The sequence below is a fragment of the Oryctolagus cuniculus genome, chromosome 13, assembly GCF_964237555.1.
Source record: "Oryctolagus cuniculus chromosome 13, mOryCun1.1, whole genome shotgun sequence".
Taxonomy (NCBI): Eukaryota; Metazoa; Chordata; class Mammalia; order Lagomorpha; family Leporidae; genus Oryctolagus; species Oryctolagus cuniculus.
In genome coordinates this window covers 28,581,736-28,598,133 of record NC_091444.1, presented here as the reverse complement: position 1 = coordinate 28,598,133, position 16,398 = coordinate 28,581,736, and the positions used below count along the sequence as shown (strand labels likewise).

Sequence of the window (16,398 nt, the reverse complement as noted above, 5' to 3'; positions counted from 1 at the left end):
CAAGACCTGTGTTCGATGCAACATTCGGAGCATGGTAAATATTCGGGAAACCTCGGTACTGCCAGCACACTTTTAATTAGTCCTCGCACTTTTGTTGTTTTAAAACAATGTCAACGGCTGCAACCTTTAGCACAGTCTCGCTCAGATTCATAGTTAGAGGATTTATGTTTCTAAAGCCTTTGTTTTACGGGCAAATATCTACCCTGCTGTGAACAGAAGGGCTCTTTGAACTTAAGAAATGGTTCTTGCACAAAGGGGGAAAGAAACATTACAGAGCAATGCAAGTATTTGATTATTAGTGACTGGAACAGAACGGCGAAGACACGCTCCTGTCATTTTCCACTGGAGGAGACGCGCACAGTGATTAATTTCCTTGCTTTTAAGAGTCGGAAGCCGTGAAGATCAACAAGTTGGAAATGTAATTAACAACTCCCGCTAGTTAATGCGTTGCCGCAGGTGCTGCTGGTCTAGATAAAATGGATCTGATTCTGTAAGCTCCCGACTTTCTGCTACTGAAATGAATGCTTGGTGGGTTTCACCATGAAAGCAAACGACACTGGGCATACGGGGGGTTTGCAATAACAATTACTTTTAACTAACGGTGACAGAAGAAGTGACAAGTATGCCCCGAACAGAGGCAGCCCCGGCGAAATGAAAAAGAGAGAGGGGGAAAAAGGCCCAGCGGCACAGGAGCACTTCACCGTGGGCTGGAACAAGACAATCAGAAACAAAGTCAGCCGCCCACCCGGACAGGGTGCTTACACTGGCAAGGCCTCCAATCTTGTTTGAGAGAAATAAAAATCGGAGGAATTGTGGCAGAGCCCTATTATAACCCTGGTCGGGGGACAAGGATAATACCAGGCTACAGGTTTTTGTGCAGCGGTGAGAGATGCTGCACGTGCACTTTAATCCACAATGGAAGCGCGGGAGGGACCCACGTACAGCAGGGGGCTTCTCCCAGAGCGTTCCTGCCAGCACCAGGCTTTGTGCTGAGCCTTGTTAAAAGTTAGAGCCCGTGTCCCCTGGGGGAGGCAGGAAGGCAGCAGCTAATGGGTTTTCCCAACTGTTCCTGGAGCCGCCACTGACACAGAGCAGGCTGGGCCTGGTGGTCAGGCTGGTGGCTGGCCTCGAGAGAACACAGTGACACTGATTCAGGATTTGGTTTAATGCAGGCTCTGGCCGAGAAGGAAAAAATCTTCAGGAAGTTTCCGGATAGAGGAGAGAAAGATCTGGCCTGCAGTACAGTGAACTTTCTTCCCTTCTGTCACTGGAAGACACCCACATCCAAACCTCATCCTGTAGGCCCCGTACAACCTCTAGAAGATTTTCTCAAAGAATGAATGTGCTCCTTTTTAAAACGCCACGTTTTCCTCTGGAAATGCTTCCTAACTCTGGTGCAAGATCAGAGTGACACTTCCTCGCTACTTTCATCCTCACTTCTCGAATGCCCACTGATGGAGAATCCAAAGGGAAAGACACAACTAACACCCTTCTTTCAAAATCTGTCCTCTCACAAGGTGCCGGCAATAAATAACATCTTCCAGTTCGTCCAAAGGTGCCATCAACGGCCAGGCGTTACCATGGCATTTCGTGATCAACGCCGGTCTCCTCAGATGCTCCCACAACCGACCACTACAGCACTCATTTGCACAACACTCTCACGACTAAATATAGAGGAAAATGACAAAAGCAAATGTCACGTAAACCTATTTTAATACTTAAAATACCCCCAACAATGCTCCTCACTTCAACATTCTATCCACAGAGTAAGAAATAAATCACCCTAAAAATACCTTTATAACCTCAGGCTAAAGGTGAGTTCCTGGACCGTGGCTGGGTCCTTGGCAACCAGCAACGCACATTCACACCTTACCCAAGAGGGACTGTACCCTGAGACGGAGGCCCTGGAGGACACAGGAGTCAAGACAACAGCACTGTCTCTCTCGGGAGAGAGCATAATGGACAGAACAGCAGGGTGTGGGATAAATGGAAACTACTGTAAAATACACAGGAGGTAGTGCACAAATACCATGGGGAGATCTGTGGGTGGAGGTGGTTAAGGTGGAGAGAGAGACGCAGTTTGGGCTGGACCTTCCTTGAGTTTGAACAGAGGGAGAAGGCGTCCCTGGCAAGGTGGCCAAGGACGAGGAAGGGAACCGTGCAGATAAGAGTGTCTGGGGCCACAGAGCAACCACAGAAGAATGGAGAATGGCAGGTGCTGGGAAGATCACCTACATGGAGCTGAGGGTCTAAGTACAACATGGAGTGGGGGTAGTGCCAGATGGGGTGGGAAGGGACTTCATATGGAGGACTTGAGCAGCCTGGATTTTGTCCTTCAGAAAACAAGGATGCAACGAAGGATTCATTTCCAAGAAGAGCAGAGCTGCACACTCAGAGAGGTGCCGAGCCTGGCCACAGGGCCACTCTACGGTTCAGCTGCAGAAAGGAAAGCGTTCATTTCACATATTTTCGGAGACAGCCAGGCAATTCTGCTTAATAGCCATAGCCTCTTGCTGCGTGCTGGGGTCAGAGATGAGTGACATCTAGTTCTTGCACAGGAGCAGCAAGCATGATGAAGGCGGTGCATGCACAGGGCTGTGGGAGCAAGGGTGCAGGGAATGAATCCAGCCTGCAGAGGTGAGGACCGACTTCAGACACTGAGGAGGTCAGCTGGGCAAAGAGGGACACAGGAGGGTCAGCAAGGTCTCTGCATCCCCCTCTCCTGTACCCTGCCCCCAAACCACTGGGGTCTGCAGGAATGAAACGAGCACAGCAGGGCGGGCCAGACTCAGCTCTGCTGCTGCCCATCAGACAGCCCTGCCCTCGGAGAGGTCCAGCAGGGCCACTCTGCAGAGCCACAGAGAGAGGAGGTGGACTGTGGGCTTCTTCTCCCTCTGTGTCTATAAAGTACTTGGCAGCCTGGCGTCTTGGATGGCCTGAGCATGCACCCAAATCAATTAAACATTGGGTCAAACAAGCACACCCCTACTTCCTTGTTAATTTCAATGTTTTTAAGTTGAAAAAACCCAAAAGGATTTTGTAAAAGTGATATTTAGGAATGTTACCTCCTGTGCCTAGGCAAGCTCCATTCTACTACCTTTTGAAATACACCCTTGGGGCCAGTGCTGTGGCACAGTGGGTAAAGCCACCACCTGCACTGCCAGCATCCCATATGGGCGCCAGTTTGAGTCCTGGCTGCTCCACTTCCGACCCAGCTCTCTGCTATGGCCTGGGAAAGCAGTAAAGATGGCCCAAGTCCTTGGGCTCCTGCACCCACATGGGAGGCTCCTGGCTTGCGGCCTTCTGGGGAGTGAACCTGTGGATGAAGACCTCTCTTTGCCTCTGCTTCTCTGTAACTCTGCCTTTCAAATAAACAAATAAATCTTTTAAATATATATATATATACATATACATATACCCTCACAGAGCTGCTCTTTTTTTTATTTTTTATTTTTTATTTATTTATTTATTTTTTGACAGGCAGAGTGGGCAGTGAGAGAGAGACACAGAGAGAAAGGTCTTCCTTTGCCGTTGGTTCACCCTCCAATGGCCGCCGCGGCCGGTGCGCTGCGGCTGGTGCACCGCGCTGATCCGATGGCAGGAGCCAGGAGCCAGGTGCTTTTCCTGGTCTCCCATGGGGTGCAGGGCCCAAGCACCTGGGCCATCCTCCACCGCACTCCCTGGCCACAGCAGAGAGCTGGCCTGGAAGAGGGGCAACTGGGACAGAATCCGGTGCCCCGACTGGGACTAGAACCTGGTGTGCCGGCGCCGCTAGGCAGAGGATTAGCCTAGTGAGCTGCGGCGCCGGCCTCAGAGCTGCTCTTTTAACACAACGTGGGGATGTTACAATTGCATTAGACCTAAGTATTTTTATTATAATTCTTGACTGGGAGGGAGTGAGGAAGAAGAGATCCCCTATCTGCCTGTCTATACCCCTAAATGCCCAAAATGGCAAGGTATGGACTGAAGCCAGGAACCAGAAACTTAATCCAGGTCTCCGACATGGGTGGCAGGAACCCAACTGCTTGAGCCATCATCACCGCCTTCCAGGGCCTTCCCTAGGAAGCTGGAGCTGAGTACTAAACCCAGGCACGTGGATACGGGACATGGGTGTCTTAACTGCTAGGCTAAACATCCACCTGGGGCCTCCCACGCTCCGTTTTTGTAAGTCACAAGCCAGGTGCTGCAGCTAAACTTTGTGGGTGGCAGAACGTTCTTGATGACAAACGTGGGCTCCAGTGAGGGAGCCTGGGGCTAGAAGCAGGCCACACTGGCTCCTTCTTGCAACTCCTTTTGCTGCTCCTTGCCACCACCTAGACACCAAACCAAATAGATGGAAGCCCCTTGAAACAAACATTTGCCAAGACGGGCAACAAGATTAGGGTTTCCAAACAAGTTAGGAAGGGCCCCTAGCCTTCACAGTAGCTGATGTATAACCAGCACACTTGCTCCTTGGAGATAACATGCAAAAGACACACAAACGCCCCTGGACCACGAGCCTCCGAGGCTTTGTCTCTCTACCAGCCCCTCTGTTTATTCAGAGCCTCTCTTTTTCTTACTTAAACTTTCCTTCTTCTACCCTCACTGTTGTGTCCGGTCTCCTAAATTGTCTCCGACACCAGGACAAGAACCCAGACTCATCTCAGCAGCTCTGCAACAACAGTGCTCCCCTGAACACAAGAAAGAGCTAGAAGATACTCCACGTCAAAACCAAGCTTCCTCCGACACAGTCTCTGCTGAAACCTCACAGAGTTCACGGCGCTCAGGGCAGAACAAAGACGGACAGAATCTTTTAGAATGTGAGGGATTTTTCTTTTTCCAATGACACAAAACCCAAGAAATATTCCATAAATATAAACAGTTCCTGAATGAGTTAAAAAACAGAATTCCTACCCTTGGCTCAAAACCAACTTTCTCCTCCTGCTGAGCTTTTAAAACCATGCAAGGCTGGGGCTGCAAACAGCAACTGCCTCTGTTCCTGGAACTGTCGGCAGAGCATTTTTCAGCGCCATCCCTACACAATCACCGCCACAGGGAGGAACGCTGGCAGGGTGTCAGCCAGCACCCTCCGCCCTGGAGAGTCTTTCCTGGCACGCACAGAAAAGGCTCCCACAGCCCAGTCGTGTCTCCTGTTGTCATGGATTTTTTTAAAAAAAGATTCATTTTATTTATTTGAAAGAGTTACAGAGAGAGAGGTAGAGACAGAGAGGTCTTCCATCCATTGGTTCACTCCCCCAATCGCTGCAACTGACCAGAGCTGAGCTGATCTGGAGCCAGGAGCTTCGACCTGGTCTCCCACGTGGGTGCACAGGCCCAAGGCCTTGGGCCATCCTCCACTGCTTCCCCAGGTGCATTAGCAGGGAGCTGTGTTAGTAAAATGGAGCAGTTCTGACACCATCCTAGGCTCTAGCCCCTGCCACTGCTGGAAGCCAGGTAGCCACTTGGCCCAACCACCGGTGTCAGCCCCAGTGTCAGCCCCACCCCACATCCTAAGGGGATTTGCTGCTCCTGCTTCCCTGCCCGCCCTGCAGCAAAGTTTTAAAAGGACCTGTTCCTGAATACGTGGCTCTCTTTCTCTCCATCTCCTGATCTCTCTCTCTCTGGATCTCTCTCTTATACTCTCCTTCTCTATTTTCCTTCTTCACCCCTTCCCTCCAGTCTGTGAGGTTTCCCCCAATAAACCCTTTCCCTTACTCCGGTGTTTGGTGTGTTTTGTAGCGGGGCCTTACAAGCTGGATCGGAAGTGGGGCAGCTAGGACTCCACCATCGCCTGCTGCAGGTCGGGGCTTGAATGGCCCTGTTGTCATGGATTTCAACAGGACTCCTTTCAAGAGCCAGGATCTAAAATCCTTGGGGCTGAAGTAGGCAGGCATATAGGTTAAAATTAATTAGGTTTGTGAGCTGGAAGACCACGCCTTCGCCACGCCCCTGTGTGACCTCATGTCCCTACCTGGCCACACCTGAGTGCCCACCAGCCAATCAGGTTAATTAACCACTCCCCTTTGGAAGCGGGTTAAAAGCCTGGGACATGCTGTGTCTGGCCTTCTCTTCGGCCCTGGCCTCTTCCCAGGATGCAGCTTGCTGTAACCCTGCACCTCCAGGGCACACGGCCTTTGGGCCACGTGCTCTAGGCTTCCTGGCCTAGATACTCCTCCATGTGGCTGGTTCCTGGTGCTCGGTATGAACCCCTATTTACCTCTCTCTCTTAAATAAAGCTCTCACTCTCCTATGCATCTTTCTCACTAAATAAAAGCTTAAAATGTACCATGCTGCCTTGTTTATCTGTGCCAGTATTTAGAATTCTAATCTAAATATTAGGCAAGAACCCTCTCGGGCTTATTAATACTGGGGATTTAGTAATAAGCCCAGGGTGAAATCGTATGGCACCCCAAATTCTGGTAGCATATGTGGCAGCCCAGATAGCACTTTTGGGGAACTTTAAAGGGCCACATTTTCAGGTAAAATTTAGGGGGTCATGTCCGATTTCAGGGTTACTATCTGGCTCCCACAAAGACCTGCATCTTCTTTGGCAGCTATATTCTCTTTTTCCTCTTCTTCCCCCAGGAAAGGCCCTTGTCTTCCAGCCTGGTGCCCTCCTTGTTTGTCCTCTCCATCACGGGACTCTGTCCGTATCCTCTGGGCACCACAGGCCTTGTGCATCCCAGGGTCCTGGCCTATACCCAACCATGTCTTTGTTATCACAGGTAAGTGTTTGTTTTGGTCTTGGGGGCCTATAAACTGGCCAGAGATGAATATCAGACCCACACTTTCCTACAAAAAGCTAGTCCGATCCACTTTAATAACACACAAAAATACTTCTGCTTTGCCATCTGAAACCTTCCACTAAACATACAAGATTTTATGTTAATACATTGGCAAGATTTTAAGATTTCTGATTGAAGATCCTGCAGGGTGCAGGGCCAATGCATGGACCAGAAAGCCAAGTTGTTTCCTGGACCTTGGAGGCTTTTTGCAGGAATTTCCTGCTACGCTGCATATTTCTGTCCTTCAGAGAAGTCTTAAAGAGACCGGATTTCCTTCTGTTCTATTGTGTCCCCGTGAACGCCTTTGCAATTGAAAAGGAGGCCACCGAGGGTGGCGGGAAGGGAGTCAGCAGAAGTCACACAAAGTGAGGTGGGTGGCTTTGTGACTGGTTACCGCGCTAATGAGGCCAAGGTCACAGGTTCAGCCCTGAAAAGGCAGGCACTTCAGTCAATTCCCTGCCGGAGAACTGCACCCCTAAACTACTGCGGATTTTCTAGAAATCCAGAGATGTGAGGGTTGGAGGTGTGGGTGGGAAGGGGGATGGTAGCATGCAGAGGCTGACAGCACTCGTCCCTGAGAGGGCCTCCATCTGGTCCCAGTACAGGCCACCGGTGGGTGGGAGTGCATGGGGTGCATGGGGAGGCGGCTAAGGGGCCAGGCTGACCAGAAGTAAGTGCACAGTCAGAATTTGGTCAGGAACAGTCAGGGTGCCCTGGCTTGGGTCTATCTAGTTCCTCTGGAGGGGCCAGCGCTGTGGCGGAACAGGTAAAGCTGCTGCCTGCAGTGCCAGCATCCCCTGTGGGAGTCCGGCTACTCCACTTCTGATCCAGCTCCCTGCGATGTTTTGTGAAAGCAGAGGAAGATGGCCCAAATCCATGGGCCCCTGCACCCACATGTGGGAGACCTGGATGAAGCTCCTGGCTCGACTTCAGCCTGGCCTAGACCCAGCCATTGTGGCCATTTATGGAATGAACCACCAGATGGAAGATTTTCTGTGTCTCTCCCTCTCTCTGACTTTCAAATAAATAAATCTATAATTTAAAGATTCCTGGAAAAAATGGAATTAAAAGACAAGCATATTTGGTGCAAAAATTGTGAAATACTTGTGCAGAATGAATTACATTGTTTTCACGAAATTTTTGGAGACCCGCCCCACCGTGGATATCCAAAGATGGACTGCCAAATCTAGAGAGAGTGCTGTCTGTGGAAGGAGCAGGAAAGGAGATGTGACATTTAAAAAAACCACACTGGCCTGTACACACCAGGGGGAGGCCTGCCCTGAGCTGAGACCGGAGGTCATCCAGACTCTGCAGCTAAGGTCAAAAACTCTGAGCGTATGTGCGTGTGTGCGTGTGTGTGTGTGTGTGTGTGCAGGGGGCAGGGGGAGTGCACTTAGTTATATGTACTCCAGGATTTATAAAGGATGTTTATCATCATTCCCACTTCCTTGAGAGGCAAAAACGAGGTAAACATTCATAATCATTTCACATTTTCTTTTTACATTAGCAGGAATAAAAAAAAGAATGTTAATCTAAGTCCAAAAAGGTAAGTCTATAACACCAAAAGAAAGTAGGAACTCTCTTTGTAAATCTCCATTTCAAATTCTAAAACAGGCAGCTTCACTGTCCCAAGTCCTGAATGTCAGGTTCCTGCTGAACTGCAGCACTGCACCCTGGATCTTCCTGCGGAATTTCAGGCTGTTCTTAGTACTTTTAAAGAATCTGGGGGCCAGCGCTGTGGCACAGTGGGTTAAAGCCCCAGCCTGCCGCACCGGCACCCAGCTGCTGCTCTTCAGATCCAGCTCTCTGCTATTGCTGCTGTAGGCAGGCATACAAAATAAAACTGATTAGGTTTGTGAGCCGGAAGGCCACACCCAAGCGACCTCATGCCCCTACCTGGCTACACCTGTGTGCCCACTGGCCAATCGGGTTAATTAGCTACTCCCCTTCAGAAGTGGATTAAAAGCCTGGTCCCCCCCCCCCCCCCCCGCCCCGCCTTTCTTCTTTTGGGCTCTTTGCCATTGTGGGCTCTGCAGGCATGTGGCCTCTGGACCACCTGTTCCATGCTTCCTGGCCTGCATGCTCCTCCACGTGGCTGGCTCCTGGTACTCAGTATGAATCCAGATTTCCCTCCTTTATATAGGGCCCTCACTCTACTACACATTTATCGTGCTGCCTCGTTCATTTATGCCAGTATTCAGAATTCTCTGAGTATTAGGCAAGAACCCACACAGGCTTATTAATACTGGGAATTTATTAATAAGCACACAGTGATATCGTATGGCATCGCAAACTCCGATATCACTATGGCCTGGGAAAGTAGTGGAAGATGGCCCAAGTCCTTGGAGCCCTGCACTTGCATAGGAGACCCAGAAGCTCCTGGCTCCTGGCTCCCTATCAGCTCAACTCTGGCCATTGCGGTCATTTGGAGAGTGAACCAGCAGAAGGAAGACCTCTCTCCATCTCTGTGGCTCTAGCTCTCTCTGTAACTCTGTCTTTCAAATAAATCAAATAATTCTTCAGGGCCAGCACCACGGCTCACTAGGTTAATCCTCCGCCTGCGGCGAATAATTCTTCAAAAGAATTTTCTGACAGGATGACAAGTGTGCTGTCTGCTTATCCTACAAGAATACTGTCCAGGGGGACAGGTAGCACCAGCTGCACCAAAACTTTCACTCCTGACCAATTAAACTTCTGCAGCAAGAGGCCTGGAAGAATGGATGTGTTTAAGTAAAGAACACTGATGCCGACCAGACCATGTGGACACAGACTCGAGTCCAAACATCACAAACCCACCAAAGGACCACAGCCGGGAGCTCTTTTATGGTTTATGATGGAACTACTCACACAAACACAAGAGTACATGGGCTCCCATGCAAATTCCAGAGCGTCCTAATAGAGCCAACACTTCCGAACCCATGTAGGCCGGCAGACAGCTGGGCCAACTGGGTTTTCAAACTTTTCAGAAACTCGGAGTGGACATTTTCCTAGCAGTTACAATGCCCACAGCCCTCGGTTTGATTCCTGCCTCAGGCTTCTGAATCCACCTTCCGGTTAACGCAGAATCTGGCAGGCACCAGGTGGTAACTGAGTTCCCGCCACCCTCTCTGGGGACCTGGATGGTGTTCCTGACTCCTGGCTTCATTTCCCACCTGGCCTTGGCCTGCTGCAGAAGGCAGCAAGGAGTGAATCTGTAGATACGAGTTTGCTCACTCTCTGCCTCTCACATCATTTTTTTCCCCTTTAAGATTTATTTATTTAAAAGTGAGAGTTACACAGAGAGAGGAGAGAGATAGAAAGAGAGGTTTTCCATCTGCTGATTCACTCCCCAATTGGCTGCAACGGCCGGAGCTGTACAGATTCGAAGCCAGGAGCCAGGATCTTCCTTCCTCCAGGTCTCCCATGCGGGTGCAGGGGCCCCAGGTCTTGGGCCATCTTCTACTGCTTTCCCAGGCCATAGCAGAGAGCTGGATGGAAAGTGGAGCAGCTGGGTCTTGAACCAGCGCCAATATGGGATGCCGGCGCTCCAGGCCAGGGCGTTAACCCACTGTGCCACAGTGCAGGCCCCCATATTTTTTTTTATTAAAAAGTGGTTATTAAAAAAATCCTTTCTAAAATAATGCATTAGTTTGTTAAGCTACCTGGTGGGGAGGGGAACCAAACGAAAATAGGTGATATAACCTGTGTTCACCAAAAGGGCTATCAGGTGGATTAAATCTCTGGTCTCCAGTGAACCACACAGCAGGTTTAGACAGAATTAAGTCCAGGTGAGTCACACAGTAGGTTCAGGCCAAAGGGTCACAGGAAGGAAAATCACTCTAAGCAGGAAGATTTGATTCCTTCCCTGAAGGTCACAGACTGGCCCACAGGAAACACTCAACAAATATCTGACCCAGGGCAGCGCTGCGGTGCAGCAGGTAAAGCAGCCAGCTGCTCTGCCAGCATCCCCTATGGGCGCCGGCTCCATCCCGGCTGCTCCACTTCCGATCCAGCTCCCTGCTAATGTGCCTGGGAAAGCCGTGGAAGACGGCCCAAGTGTTTGGGCCCTGCACCAACATGGGAGAGTAGGGAAGCTCTTGGCTCCTGGCTTTGGCCTGGCCTGGCCTGGCCTGGCCTGGCCTGGCCTGGCCCAGCCCTGGTTGTTGCAGCCATTTGGGGAATGAACCAGCGGATGGAAGCTCTCTCTGTCTCTCCCTCTCTCGCTGTAACTTTTTTTTTTTTTTAAGATTTCATTTATTTATTTGAGAGGCAGTGTTACAGAGTGAAAAACAGAGAGGAAGGTCTTCTCTCTGCTGGTTCACTCCCCAAATGGCTGCAATGGCCAGAGCTGCACCTATACGGAGCCAGGAGCCAGGAGCTTCTTCTGGGTCTCCCACGCGGGTGCAGGGGCCCAAGGACTTAGGCCATCTTCCACTGTTTTCCCAGGCCACAGCAGAGAGCTAGATCAGAAGTAGAGCAGCCAGGACTAGAACCAGCGCCCACATGGGATACCAGTGCCACAGGCAGAGGATTAACCCACTGCACCACAGCGCTGGCCCTGCTGTAACTTTTTCAAATAAATAAATCTTTTAAAAATTTTTGACCCAAAAATATGTGAAATTCAGGCCAACACTCAGTCGCCTTCTGCATAAAATAGGGTAAGGCCCTGTCTACCCCAGCCATGCATGGAAGGTCCAAAATAAGAATCCCGAAGCCCTTTATGCGCTGCGAAGAGCAGTATGATTTAAAGGAACGTCATTTTATATGGGATTTCAGATTTTTTTTTTTTTTGATGGACAGGATTTTGTGCAATTGCTTTGGGGCGGGAATGGCATTAGCTGGCGGCTTTAACTCACCAGGGTTTGAATTTCACTTCAGGAGCTCCTGCTGCTGTTCCTTCTCTTTCATCTGAAATCGCTTCCAAATGAGAGGCCTGGCCACTGAGCCCCTGTGAGCTGTGGTGGAAATCAGGCTCCCTGCATATGGGAAGTATGCCTGTGTCACCGTGCCAGGCACACTGAAGTCTTAGAGGGCTTCAGCCTCGTCTTCGGCCCAGCTGCAAGCCTACAGCTGGAGGTGAGGGGCCAAGCGGGGCCACCACCTGTGCTCTGGAAAAGCCCATTTTCTTCCATTTTTCTTTACAAACATTTGCTTAGTCTCTTGCCAAGAGAACAGCACAGAATCTAAGCACTGGGACGTCAGAGAAGGCTTTTTCAAAGGAGTGACGGCCTGTGTGTAGGTGTGTTCTATCATTTCCACCAGTTTTTCAAAAACACTGAAAACTGACCCCAGCCCCCGTGATTATTCTGGAGGACCCCAGGCTTGAGAACTGCTGGTTTCAGCCCTGGATCAATGCGACATGTCAACAGGGTCACCGGCTCGCCATATTTCTTTCCCAGTACCCCTGACCACAGCCTCTCTCCCATAAAAATGCCCTTGAAAGGGCAACATTGTATCCCATGACTTAATTAACGCGGATCCAGCCAGCAGAGTTCATCTGACAAGAGCCAGAAAGGGGCCAGGCGACTCCCCAGCCTACTCCTGCTGGGGGTGGGCCAAGTTCCTGACCTCCACTATCGCACTTAGACCAGCTGGCAGGGCTGGCTTCGTCTGCACACCTCCCAGATGAAGGAGCCTGGGAGTTCAGAGAGGTGGACCGAGTTGGCCTAACGACAAAGCAGCAGAAAGGGAGGAAGCCGGAGCTCAAACCCAGGCTGTGCAGCACAACATCACTGCTTTGCTGTTTCTATCTGAAGTAAATGAAAAGCTTACAAGATTGAAATGGTTCTTTACCTTTTATACAGAAAGCTTAATTTTACATTCTTTAAGATAATTTTTAGAGCAAATCTGCTATATGTTTTGTTTTTGACAGGCAGACTGGACAGTGAGAGAGAGAAAGGTCTTCCTTTTCCATTGGTTCACCCCCTAATGGCCCTGCGGCCAGTGCACCGCGCCGATCTGAAGCCAGGAGCCAGGTGCTTCTCCTGGTCTCCCATGCGGGTGCAGGGCCCAAGGACCTGGCCCATCCTCCACTGCACTTCCGGGCCAAAGCAGAGAGCTGGACAGGAAGAGGAGCGACTGGGACAGAATCCAGCACCCCGACTGACCAGGACTAGAACCCGGTATGCCGGCACCGCAGGCGGAAGATTAACCTATTGAGCCGCGGCGCCAACCTGTCTATATGTTTTAATCGTATCACCGTTAAAAAAAATAAATCCAAAAATAGGAGAACAATCCCCCTATTAGAGCCTGTGTCCAATTTTTCATTCAAGCAACATGATAATCTGAGAGCATTCCCGTCCACGTCTCCTCTTGGATACTCCATGGTTCTCAGATAACGTCCTCGGAGTGACCCAGAACCCACACAAGTCTTTGGGACAACATCCCCCGTTCTGTGGGACAAGCTCAGGCCAGGGCTATTTCAGAGAACCTTGAGAGGAGCATAGGGAGGGCACTGTGGCATAGCAGGTAAAGCTGCCACCTGCAGTGCCATCATCCCATATGGGCGCTGGTTCCAGTCACCGCTGCTCCAATCAATCCAGCTCTCTGCCATGGCCTGGGAAAGCAGTGGAGGAAGGCACAAGTTCTTGGGCCCCTGCACCGGCATGGGAGACCCGGAAGAAGATCCTGGCTCCTGGCTCCTGGCTTCAGATCAGCCTAGCTCTGACCGCTGTGGCCATTTGGGGAGTAAACCAGCAGAGAGAAGACCTCTCTCTCTGCTTCTGCCTCTCTCCAATTCTGCCTTTCAAATAAATAAATAAACCTTTAAAAAAAAAAAAAAAGGAGCATTAGGATGCCACGGCCCTTACTGTCAGGCAAGATCAAGCGAAGCCTACTCTGCCAGTTTGCTCAAATAACAGGAAAGACAAGACACTGCTGGAGGACAAATCTGGGGACCTGGCAGGAAAGGCTGCAAACCCTGAAATGGGCATCTTCACCACTGTTTGCTCATGCAAGCATTTCAATTTTGAAAGCAACCACCCGAATGGACATGACGCTAGCTCCTGGAGACTGGGTTCTGCCAGCTGTTAGAGGAGGCTAAGTGGGCCTTCTGACTTCTCCAGGCTCAGAACAAAGCCAAGACAACATTCTTGCCCTTCGGCCGCCCGGGGAGCCAGGAGAAAAAGATTAAAAGGGAGACACCTGCCCACCTGAGGAACCACACACAGAGTGAATACTCAGCTGGAGCACTGGGTCAGAGTAGTATCTATAAAACCAAGTGGAATCTATAATACTGTGGCCAGCGTTGTGGTGCAGCAGGTTAGGCGCAGCCTGGGACAACGGTGTCCCACCAGAGTGTGGGTTCGAGTCTCAGCTGCTCCACTTCCCATCCAGTTACTTGCTAATGCGCCTGGGAAAGCAAGGGATGACAGCCCAAGAACTTGGGCCCCTGCACCCACATAAGAGACTTGCATGGTGTTCCAAGCTCCTGGCTACCGCCTGGCCCAGCCCAACTGTAGTTGCAGCCATTTGGGGAGTGAATCAGCAAAAGGAAGCTCGCTCGCTCTCTCTGCAACTCTCAAATAAATAAGCCTTTAAAAAAGAAAATAAAGTGTTCAATACTCATTCACCTTGAAGAAAAATTTATCCACAGATCTAAAACACACGCACAAAAAAAAAAAAACCTGCCACAAGGGGATGATGAGTGGCCAACACACGCACGTGTATACAGCGTAGCTAAGAGGTCTAACAGGACAGCTTCTAACTGGAAGGCATTTATATGTTTAGGCAGTGCCTTCCAGAGCTAAGGAAAGATCCATATCTGCCTAAGTGTCACTCACCAAACTGAGAAAACGTGGTTCCAATTTAAAACTCCCAGAGACAAATCTTTGCCCGAACAGCCTTGACAGTAAGAATCCCCCACCACAGAGAAATTTCCCTGGATTTTTTAATGCATAGAACATGCTTATTCGTAAAGAAATCCCCTTTTCCCCCTTCAGAATACATTAAATCTCGAAGACAATTCACATGCTGCGGAAGCTCTTGGCCGGCTCACTTCCCCCAAGCACTACTGTTGACATTCAGCTTCCGGCAGGAGACAGGGGTTCAGTAGGGGTGTAGGGGGTACAGTAGCAGCTTCTGACCTTGAACCCCTGACGCTGGCAGAATTCTACTCCTACTTCTGGGTACAGCTGGAGAGACTGATTTGTTCTGTTGCATACAGGCAGGCGACAACTCTATTAGCAGGGTCTAACCGCCAAGTGCAAATGAATCCCACTTCATCAAAAGCTCAAAGAGGAGTACAGAGACATTTTAACTGCGTGGGTATTGTGGGCACTACTTGTGTGTTGTTATTTTAGCTGATTTCCAACAAGTCTCTGCAGGAGAGAGAGGAAATGAACTGTGGACACTCGCCTTACCCAGAGAAGGGTGGGGAGGGGGCACCGCCATGCCAGCCCGCTGCAGGCAAGAGTTAGTGATGCTAACCAATGTCGATCAGGGAGAAAAAAATGCAAAAATGAAGAGCAGCAAATGACGTCCCATGCGGCAGAGTACCCGCGGCTGAATCTGCTCGTGCATTAACATCCCGACATTGGGAGTGTGTGCAGAAGACAGCATCAGGATCCTCGTGAAAGGGAAGCGTCTCTCAGTTCCTCTTTTCCCTGCTAAACCCAGACATCTGATCTTTAATCCGCGGGAGGAGAGGGCCGGCAACTCTCCTGACTACCTACTCGGTACCTGGCACACGAGGTCTCATCTCACACGGTGGCTTCCAGGAGTTCCCCGGGACCCCTGGGGGAGGCTCCGTCTGTGCTGGGTGACCTGCTTTGCTCCCGCCACTGCAGACACCCACACTGCTGCAGACTCCGAGCCACAGCAAGGCTCAGAAGATCAAGGGACCAGTCGCAGCAGCCTTTTTAACTTTGGGAAAACCCAATGCTCACTTCACTCAAACGTCGCAAAGTGGTGCCATGACCCTTTAGCTCTTGGCTCACCAATTCAAAGAGCCACATCACATACAGCCCTGACGCTGCCCACGGCATGATTCTGTGTCTAGTTCCTTTCCAGGTCCCCCCCCAAGCGGAAGACAGTTCTGGCAGGGAGTCTGGGCAAGATTACTACAACATCCAGCCTTTGTCCCTTCTTTCGCTCCGTCTTCTCGTGGAATGAGACACCGGGCCTCGGAGATGGAGTGCTTCAGCCTATGCAGGACTGGAGACCTCTACTCAGCAGGTCTCCGCCGGGGCCTCGGGTCAGCTTCATCTGGCCCTGGCATCTCCATTTTAAAGATGAAGAAACCGGGGTTCAAAGAAAGAAAAGCAGGGTCCCTCCCTCAGAGAGGGGTGGAAGGCCTGGGGCAAACTGAACCCCAACCCAGGCTTCTTGCCTTGGTGAACATACTGGGCTCCTGGGAGGGAACCGGGGCAGAACACAAGAAGCCAAGATTCATTGCCCTAATTAAGCGCTGTGAATGCAAACACACAAGCACATCCAGCTCTGGGCTGCAGTACCCCCTTTAAGTAAAGCAGGGAGGAAGGTGACACTGGTGACATCCAACGCTGCTTTTCAGCTCTGAAACTATATGAAACCGCAGGAGGACACAATCGTGAGCGGGTGCGAATATACACGTCTACATCGTTTGTATGAACACACGTACGGCACATGTCATACTTATGACATGCTACAGTTAAACACCACCTCCCCCCACGCATTT

The 16,398-nt window shown here is 50.5% G+C and overlaps 1 protein-coding gene and 1 long non-coding RNA gene across 2 annotated transcripts in view; one reads left to right on the top strand and one right to left on the bottom strand.

Moving 5' to 3' along the window:
* SMYD2 (SET and MYND domain containing 2) overlaps window positions 1-16,398 on the bottom strand; it is a 62,017-nt gene that overhangs the window by 44,886 nt on the left and 733 nt on the right. The gene's annotated exons all lie outside the window — the stretch shown is intronic.
* LOC108178207 (uncharacterized) lies at window positions 4,813-8,049 on the top strand. The gene is made up of 4 exons (XR_001794904.3): window positions 4,813-6,178; window positions 6,565-6,704; window positions 7,013-7,134; window positions 7,622-8,049. It is a non-coding gene; the product is annotated as an uncharacterized lncRNA (long non-coding RNA).